This window comes from Mizuhopecten yessoensis, unplaced genomic scaffold, assembly GCF_002113885.1.
Source record: "Mizuhopecten yessoensis strain PY_sf001 unplaced genomic scaffold, ASM211388v2 scaffold11159, whole genome shotgun sequence".
In the NCBI taxonomy this organism is placed as follows: domain Eukaryota; kingdom Metazoa; phylum Mollusca; class Bivalvia; order Pectinida; family Pectinidae; genus Mizuhopecten; species Mizuhopecten yessoensis.
In genome coordinates this window covers 685,540-695,683 of record NW_018408909.1, presented here as the reverse complement: position 1 = coordinate 695,683, position 10,144 = coordinate 685,540, and positions in this window count along the sequence as shown.

Below are 10,144 nucleotides of genomic sequence, written 5' to 3'. Positions count from 1 at the left end.
TGATTGGTACCACATGTGGTCCAAGAAACGTTTACACTTCCGGGTCACATGGTTTACTTACGTTTTTAAAGTATTTCGTTCTGATGTTGCTATATTTTGTATAACCATTGGGGGTGTAAAATAAAAGTAATTTCAGTAAGATAACAAGTGTATGCACGTTGAATATTGACGAAGAAGACGTGATACAAAAATGAATGACAATGACACTTTTGAGTATCTGTACATTTTTAACATTTCGGAATGATGTTAAGACCCAATAAAACAGGAAATCGATGAATGCAGAGTACCGTCTGACCTTTAAATGTAGGTATGTAAAAGATGTTCTATAGGTTATTAATGCTTTTCATAAATGAGACAATGTGGCGATTTTAACTTTAGAAAATATATCCAGTATATTCGAAGATAAATGTTTACAATATCATTCATAAGATACTAATAACTAAAAAAACACACACTATAACCTATTACGCCCAAGATTCACAAGCCAGACTTCTATCCATTATATCCTATTGTGGATTACACTGGTCCCATTGGCTACAGTGTATCAAGATGGCTTGTAGACATCATGGGTCAACTGGTGGGAAAAACAGAACACCACGTTTGGTAATTTCGTTTAACGTCCTTATATTAACAGCTAATGCCATTTAAGGACGTGCCTCCATGTGTGTAGTGTATACATGCTTGCGTGTGTGTATGCAGGAGACAGGGTATGTTGGCGTGGCTTGCCTCCTTGTGTTAACGCGGATCTGATGACGACTTTGTAGTGCTATCTCACTGAAATACCATGCCGAAGGCACCCAGCACAGCATTTCTTCCGGTCACATTATACTGACAACGGGTGAACCAGTTGTTGCCACTCCCTTAAACTCTGAACGTTAAGCAGGGAATAACAACTACCCTTTTTAAGGACTTTGGTATGTCCCGGCCTGGGGACAGAACCCATTGCCTTCCTCACCTGGGTGAACGCTCAACAAAAGATAAAGATCCCAACTATTGCAATGGGTGAAGCATATTAATTTTTGTCGCTTTTGTGTCCCCAAATAGAGGACACCAAAGCAAATCACCAATTCTGCAGAAGGGCATTCCCTCATTAGTCGCCTCCTACGGTACATGCAGTGGGTAACAGCAGGTGTATTCTTTCTCGATCCCCCACCTGCAGGGGCGAGATCACCACGTAAAAAACTCGAGAGATTTGACGTCGGATCTGGCTGACACAATAGTTGAAGAGGAAGACAGGTTTAGCTCACATGACATACAGTCGCTCTAATTACTAATACATCAGAGGACGAGACTGCAAAGGTCATAAGGGATAGGTTAAAGGTTAACAGAACAATGAGGATGATAACAAGCCTTCCTGTTGACAACTTCATTGAGTTGTTGGAGTTTATACTCAACACCACTCATTTCTCTATCAGGGGCACAATTTAGCAGCAAAAGTTTGGGGCACAATTGGGAGCCAAGCATCAACCATTGCTGCTAATCTATTTATGGAACATCTGGAGCAGAAAGCCATCACAACTGATCCGATGGAGTATCGTCCTAATCTATGGAAAAGGTATGTTAACGGTATCTTAGAAGTAGGCAAGAAAGTTGATGTCAACTACCTATCAACTCACTTAATCCAGCCTGCAGCTCCGTACAATTGACATCAGAAGAATAGGGAGACGGAAACAATTCTTTTTCATGATACCCTTATCGTAAAAAGAGCTGACGGATGCATCAAACTGCTGGGTTACAGAAAAAACACCACCACACAGACCAGTACCTCAACTCAATTCACACCATCAATTGCATTAGAAGTTGGGGGTACTCGCACTCTCCTGGACAGATGTATAAATATCATAACTGAACAGGAAGACAAGAAAAATGAAAAGCGACGCATCAAACAGGCCCTGGCAACATGTGGATATACGAAAAATAGAAAAATAAATGGGAAATAAAAGCAATTCAAATGGCCACAATAAACAAAAACGTACAAACACAGAGAGAAAAACTAACGGCATGGTCACTATCCCATACATAAAAAGGGTGTCTAAAGCACTTTCAAGAGTGTGGTGCAAACATCACACCAGCACGCCCATGCGACCCCATTACACCACCAAACAACTATTAGTTCAACCGAAAGACAAATTACTGAAGGAAGACAAAACAGGGGTGGTTTACCAAATCCCATATTGCAGCTGCAACCTTACATACATCGGAGAAACTGGCTTAGATTTGGGACACGCCTCAAAGAACATGATACAGACGTTAAAGCCTTGGAAATATACACTATAAATACGAAGAATACATCGGAGAGACAAAGCAATAAATCAGTCATTACAGACCATGCTAACACACACAACCACGTCATAGACAGGAACAACTCGAAAGTGCTTGCAAGGGAGAACAACTGGAAAGTTAGGAAAATCAAGGAATCCATCTGGGTTAGGAGGGAAGGGGATTCGATGAACAGAGACGAAGGGGGCCAACAGCTGAGTCATCTGTATGACCCAATGTTAACATCCAATAAGGGAAGGAAGGGCAATATGTTACTCGTCCCCTTACTGCCTGAAGTATCAGAGTGCAATTAGGCGAAATGTCTCTATGATTTTTGACAGATGACTTTACTGTTTCGGCACACTGTGGCTCAGTGAGTTGTTTTCAGCGGATTAAGGTCGAGACAAAGGGCATTTGACTCTTTGCTTGACAAAGGAAACAGGTGTTTTCGAAAACTAACAAAATAAGTTTTCAGTTTTCAATTCCAGTTTGTGTTCAAAACAAACGTATCCTTTAATAGCTTTTATCACAATTATTAAGCTGCACAACAATAACTATATTCCCCCTATCCCCATACCAAGCTGTATAGCAATAGCTGTACATTTTGTATTCCTGTATACCATGCATTGTTTATTTTTTCGCGATCAACGTCCCTTCGCCAATCAGCACGGAAACACATCTCTCGCGAAATAAGTGTTATTGACACTAGCCCATGTTCTAGCTATGTTCATTCAATTTCATTTAAGGTAAATACACAAGTGTTAGAATGATGGAACATAAAAGTACAAACTTCTTAAAGACATTTGTTATCAATACTTTCCACAGAGATAGAGACATGTTGGGCACTATGCCCAGAAGGAGAATGTTGATAAAACATATACACAATGCACTTGTGCATTGATCCAATGCAGGACGAATCCCATTGAAAATGATAAACAGCACTGCCATACAGGGTTTCAGACTCTACAAGGCCATGCAAACATGGTCGCCGTAACAAAGCCATGTCCTACACCTGCACTGGCGTTTGTCATATGACAACTGACAAAGCGAATACAAAGGTTTGCAAGGCAAAAATTTAATAATTTTGATAAATTACATATTCGTTCGGAAACGCCTCAATAACGCATTGTGGAGCGCTTGCACATGATTCCTTTTCAGTAAAACAAAACGCTCCCGACTTTAACATTAACACTTCGACATTAAACAAATCTATTAACTCCAACCTACTATACTGACATCATTGATTCACATTGATGTTATGTCTGTGGACTTTGCTTTGGGCTAGGCATCTCTTTGGTTTCAAACTTTGTATCAGACGAGATATTAAAACTGGTCCGTTTAGATCAATGAGGTTTTTGTCGTGCAGTTAATAAATAGTCCTTTATGCTTTGACGTTTGTATTACAAAACCAATATCCTGATTGCGTAACCATTTGTATGCTGGTGACAGACTGCCTAAACTGTATCTCTAACGAACCTATTGACTTCGCGAGGACGGTTCGGAAAGTACTTGACTACCAAAGATAATCAGTATATAAGTATATAAGAACATATTAATAGAAGACGTTAGCACTTGCTATGATTATATGCATTCGCTTGTTACTGACTCAGCTAGGTTAAATATTGATACCCTGTACTAGAAACATATATTGAAAACCGCATTACCAGCACAGAACATTTCAATGCAATCTGTTAGGGTTTTTAAAACGTTCATGCAAACATTTTACATAAAACTACATTTTTAATAACTTTGTACACCACACTAGTCAGCAGCAGACTTGAGTACCGTTCTGCCATTTGGTTCCCCCAATCAGTCCACTGTTATTAAGCATTTGAAATTGTCCAGAGATTTTTTGTTTGTTTATGTTTTAAAGCCAATATGAATTTTGATGATCTATCTTATTTAACATTGGTTAACATTTTAATTTACCAAGCTTGGAAGATCGACGGAATATGACATTGTTTTCCTTTTCAATATGTCCATAGCCTCTTTGACTGATCTAATTAATTCTGTTTCTTATTATGTACCTGGGCGAAATCTTTATTCTCTAGCTTCTTTAGCAGACTTAATGTTCGTAAATACAGTAGCCAAGTTATTTTAACTTATCATGGATACTTATAATTCAGTTATTATGAGACGCTCTCTGTGAAGTTTTAAGAAACAACTAAGAAAAGCGTACTTTTTAACCACTTCTTGTTCAACATTTATTGTTGTTATTGCTTATATCTGTTTTAACTATATCATAACGTACATGTTGTTATCTATTCTTGTATTGGACCTAAGAATTTGCTGAATTGAAATAGATAAATAAAATAAATAAATAAATAAATGAATAATTATAAATTTCACAACGCGAATGGTTTGAAGTGAAATCATACATTGTATATACTGTAGTTAAATATCAGTTTCATTTCATGCTTTGTTTATATTTACACATTCCGTCTTTGCGTATTGCAGAGTTATCTTCTCTTGAGAGCAGGTGTTGATTGTTACGTCATTTTTTTGTGAGAGTAACGTCATCAATTTTTGAGAAAACGACGTAATTTTTTCACACAAACCAATAACGTAACAATCAATACCTTCTCTCAAGAGAAGATAACTCTGCAATACGCAAAGACGGAATACATCTAGTGTAATATTATGTGAATTTTAGTCTTAGTTTTAGGGTCGCCAGCATTTCTTTGTGTGATATGGAAGTCGATTTTTTTATTATGCTCACTGGCGTGCTGTCTTATCGTTCTGTTGTCACTAGCACGTCTCTCGCTAAGAGGACATACTATCATTTGGATTTAAACTAGGTATACATTGCGGTTGTCGTAGATGAATCAGAAGACGTTTAACCTTCCGGAACACCTGGTCTTAATCTCTTAGTGGTTGTTCAAGGGTCTCCATGTAAACCTTTGTTCATAGTTTACCTTAGTTTTATCGACTTTTGAGTTCGAATTGCGTTTTTTACACTTGTATTCTCTTGTTAAATGATCCTGAATATTTCTTTCATGTACATTATATCTTTTTGTATGTTTACATTACATTTTTTTATCATATATGTGAGTTACATTCTGTGTATCAAATTTAATGTCATATTTGACACATTCAAAGTGCTAATTTTATCATTTTAAACTGTACAAGCTTATTAATTGACAAACTCATGCGTTCAGGAAGTTAAATCGATGACAACACACAATCAGAAGGACTCAGACATGCACGTGTAATTATGTGTGTAACATGCATTCTATTAATTCTTTTGTTATATCAAAAATTGCTTTATAGCGTTAAAGAAGATTATAATTGGTTATGTAAAAATAATTGAAAAGTTTGTAACGATACATAAGCAGTTTGGCTCAGAAGGCAAAGGTAAAAATAGTTTTTGTTTCGCCTTTGAACACTGTGTTCTGAATTTGTTGCTCGATACAAAATTTAGAATTGCGTAACAATAAAAATTAGATTAAATATCCTTAACACATGATGACGTGCTGACATGACATGACTCAGCGGCAATAATTTTCTCTTACGTAAGGTCACTATTTACATGCTTGAAGCCCAACATTAATATTTTATGTAGTTTTACGGAAAGTTCTCTAAGCCCCATCTGGCAGAACAATAGAAATAAGTTGATATAGGTAGACAAAGGCATTCCAATTATAGTCTATATCATATATACCACAACTTTTGTTTTACCTACAGCTAATAGCTTCCTCGATGGAATCGTCTCAGAAAACAGCAATTGATACAAAAAAAATAATCAAGATAGGTACAATGCCATTAAGTCCAAACAGTTGCCTTATTAAAAAAAAAAATGAAAAAAAACCAAGCCTGCCTGTCTGTCCTAAATCACACTACAACTCATCATTATACAATATATCTGTAAGTCCTGTATCACACTAAACTTCATCACTATTCTATATATGTCAGTCCTGTATCCCACTACAACTCATCACTATGCTATATGTGTCAGCCGTGTATCACACTACAACTCATCACTTTACTATATCTGTCAGACTTCTATCTCACTACAACTCATCACTATGCTATATTTATCAGTCCTGTATCACACTACACTTCATCACTATTCTGTACCTGTCAGTCCTGTATCATGCTACAACTCATCACTATACTATATCTGTCAGTCCTGTATCACACTACAACTCATCACTATACTATATCTGTCAGTCCTGTATCACACTACAACTCATCACTATACTAGACATGTCAGTCCTGTATCACACTACAGCTAATCACTATGCTATATCTGTCAGTTCTGTATCACACTACAACTCATCACTATACTATATCTGTCAGTCCTGTATCACACTACAACTCATCACTATACTATATCTGTCAGTCCTGTATCACATTATAACTCATCTCTATACTATATCTGTCAGACCTGTATCACACTACAACTCATCACTATGCTATATCTGTCAGTTCTGTATCACACTACAACTCATCACTATACTATATCTGTCAGTCCTGTATCACACTACAACTCATCACTATACTATATCTGTCAGTCCTGTATCACACTACAACTCATCACTATACTATATCTGTCAGTCCTGTATCACACTACAACTCATCACTATACTATATCTGTCAGTCCTGTATCACACTACAACTCATCACTATACTATATCTGTCAGTCCTGTATCACACTACAACTCATCACTATACTATATCTGTCAGTCCTGTATCACACTACAACTCATCACTATACTATATCTGTCAGTCCTGTATCACACTACAACTCATCACTATACTATATCTGTCAGTCCTGTATCACACTACAACTCATCACTATACTATATCTGTCAGTCCTGTATCACACTACAACTCATCACTATACTATATCTGTCAGTCCTGTATCACACTACAACTCATCACTATACTATATCTGTCAGTCCTGTATCACACTACAACTCATCACTATACTATATCTGTCAGTCCTGTATCACACTACAACTCATCACTATACTATATCTGTCAGTCCTGTATCACACTACAACTCATCACTATACTATATCTGTCAGTCCTGTATCACACTACAACTCATCACTATACTATATCTGTCAGTCCTGTATCACACTACAACTCATCACTATACTATATCTGTCAGTCCTGTATCACACTACAACTCATCACTATACTATATCTGTCAGTCCTGTATCACACTACAACTCATCACTATACTATATCTGTCAGTCCTGTATCACACTACAACTCATCACTATACTATATCTGTCAGTCCTGTATCACACTACAACTCATCACTATACTATATCTGTCAGTCCTGTATCACACTACAACTCATCACTATACTATATCTGTCAGTCCTGTATCACACTACAACTCATCACTATACTATATCTGTCAGTCCTGTATCACACTACAACTCATCACTATACTATATCTGTCAGTCCTGTATCACACTACAACTCATCACTATACTATATCTGTCAGTCCTGTATCACACTACAACTCATCACTATACTATATCTGTCAGTCCTGTATCACACTACAACTCATCACTATACTATATCTGTCAGTCCTGTATCACACTACAACTCATCACTATACTATATCTGTCAGTCCTGTATCACACTACAACTCATCACTATACTATATCTGTCAGTCCTGTATCACACTACAACTCATCACTATACTATATCTGTCAGTCCTGTATCACACTACAACTCATCACTATACTATATCTGTCAGTCCTGTATCACACTACAACTCATCACTATACTATATCTGTCAGTCCTGTATCACACTACAACTCATCACTATACTATATCTGTCAGTCCTGTATCACACTACAACTCATCACTATACTATATCTGTCAGTCCTGTATCACACTACAACTCATCACTATACTATATCTGTCAGTCCTGTATCACACTACAACTCATCACTATACTATATCTGTCAGTCCTGTATCACACTACAACTCATCACTATACTATATCTGTCAGTCCTGTATCACACTACAACTCATCACTATACTATATCTGTCAGTCCTGTATCACACTACAACTCATCACTATACTATATCTGTCAGTCCTGTATCACACTACAACTCATCACTATACTATATCTGTCAGTCCTGTATCACACTACAACTCATCACTATACTATATCTGTCAGTCCTGTATCACACTACAACTCATCACTATACTATATCTGTCAGTCCTGTATCACACTACAACTCATCACTATACTATATCTGTCAGTCCTGTATCACACTACAACTCATCACTATACTATATCTGTCAGTCCTGTATCACACTACAACTCATCACTATACTATATCTGTCAGTCCTGTATCACACTACAACTCATCACTATACTATATCTGTCAGTCCTGTATCACACTACAACTCATCACTATACTATATCTGTCAGTCCTGTATCACACTACAACTCATCACTATACTATATCTGTCAGTCCTGTATCACACTACAACTCATCACTATACTATATCTGTCAGTCCTGTATCACACTACAACTCATCACTATACTATATCTGTCAGTCCTGTATCACACTACAACTCATCACTATACTATATCTGTCAGTCCTGTATCACACTACAACTCATCACTATACTATATCTGTCAGTCCTGTATCACACTACAACTCATCACTATACTATATCTGTCAGTCCTGTATCACACTACAACTCATCACTATACTATATCTGTCAGTCCTGTATCACACTACAACTCATCACTATACTATATCTGTCAGTCCTGTATCACACTACAACTCATCACTATACTATATCTGTCAGTCCTGTATCACACTACAACTCATCACTATACTATATCTGTCAGTCCTGTATCACACTACAACTCATCACTATACTATATCTGTCAGTCCTGTATCACACTACAACTCATCACTATACTATATCTGTCAGTCCTGTATCACACTACAACTCATCACTATACTATATCTGTCAGTCCTGTATCACACTACAACTCATCACTATACTATATCTGTCAGTCCTGTATCACACTACAACTCATCACTATACTATATCTGTCAGTCCTGTATCACACTACAACTCATCACTATACTATATCTGTCAGTCCTGTATCACACTACAACTCATCACTATACTATATCTGTCAGTCCTGTATCACACTACAACTCATCACTATACTATATCTGTCAGTCCTGTATCACACTACAACTCATCACTATACTATATCTGTCAGTCCTGTATCACACTACAACTCATCACTATACTATATCTGTCAGTCCTGTATCACACTACAACTCATCACTATACTATATCTGTCAGTCCTGTATCACACTACAACTCATCACTATACTATATCTGTCAGTCCTGTATCACACTACAACTCATCACTATACTATATCTGTCAGTCCTGTATCACACTACAACTCATCACTATACTATATCTGTCAGTCCAGTATCACACTACAACTCATCTCTATACTATATCTGTCAGTCCTGTATCACACTACAACTCATCACTATACTATATCTGTCAGTTCTGTATCAAACTACAACTCATCACTACATTTTATACTAATTTAGCCTGTAATACTTTATACCTTCCTGTCCTGTATTGAGTGGGCATCTTATCAAATATAATATATTGTATCACCAGCGATATTGTCTATTGTTACAGTCGAATTAGATATCAAAGCACAGGTAAACATTCAGGGAACATACGGGTAAATCAACGTTACAAATCTGGAAATAGACTTTTAATACTAGTAACATACCACCAGAAATTAAAAGAGAGAACAAGTGCGTTTTACATAGGCTATGTTTTATGTTTTTATCATGATATTTGAGTTGGTAAGTATCTCTTGTTGTTAAAATTGAGTTATTTCGCTCGCTTTATAG